At 39.5% G+C, this 966-nt stretch overlaps 1 protein-coding gene across 1 annotated transcript in view; it reads left to right on the top strand.

The window, feature by feature from the left end:
• The window catches only part of LOC109468568 (alpha-mannosidase 2-like), a 59363-nt gene that overhangs the window by 894 nt on the left and 57503 nt on the right, over window positions 1–966 (top strand). The window lies entirely within an intron of this gene.

A 966-nucleotide genomic window follows, 5' to 3' on the forward strand; every position in this document is an offset into this window, starting at 1 on the left:
TGTCAATCAAACTGGTTAATCTAATCATTCTACGTCCTTGTTTACCTACGTGAAACTCTACACGTCAACAACAATGGTCTACATGTAGAAGAAGAAGAAGAAGAGACCTTATTGTGATATAAATATTGCATAAAGGAAATCATGGGTAAGGATGTCAGACACCTGTCAATCAAACTGATCTAATCATTCTACATTCTGTGGTTTACCTACACATGTACGTAATACTGCTCAACAACAACAGCCTACATGTAGAGACATTATTGCTACAACTATAGCATTTTTAAATGGATAAAAGAGATCCCGGTTAAGGATGTCAGTATGGCATGACACCTGTCAATCATCCTGATTAATATTATCTAATCTTGTACGTCATGTTGTTTACCTCTACAATATTGTTCCACGTCAACAGCAATGGTGCGTGCAGGCAACATTTGTGGTGGTGTAAATATTGCTTTTATAAATTGATAAAAGAGATCACAGGTATGGCATTGATGCCTGTCAATCAAACTAAATGTACATCCTCTTCTTTAGCTTGGTAATACTTCTTCACATGTACAATAACAACGCAGGCACCTAACTGATATAGATAACGGAGGGGGCCCCGAGTTCGCCACTGTACCCCGAGTTCGCCACTTTGTGTTTCCTTTATTTTTTACGTGGAAAGGTAGAATGTTAGGGCTACTTCAATGATACTTCGAAACTAGGACAACCAAAGATTAATATGCATGTAGTATTCTGTTCAGGTCTAGTCAAGCGGAGATCTGCGTAACAACAACGGGGAGAGAGGACGCACGGCATGGGCACCACGTTTGGGTCGCGTGGCTGGCGACAGCGACCGTCTTCTATTCTCTGATTGTTTTAAATCGAAAAAATGGTTCTGGAAACTAGATATTATATGAAAAGACTTCTTAAAGATAACAAGAAACTGCAAAATAAAGATGGATGGGAAAGTCTCCCGTCTTGTGC

This window comes from Branchiostoma belcheri, unplaced genomic scaffold (assembly GCF_001625305.1).
Source record: "Branchiostoma belcheri isolate BF01 breed outbred unplaced genomic scaffold, Haploidv18h27 scaffold2, whole genome shotgun sequence".
Lineage (NCBI taxonomy): Eukaryota > Metazoa > Chordata > Leptocardii > Amphioxiformes > Branchiostomatidae > Branchiostoma > Branchiostoma belcheri.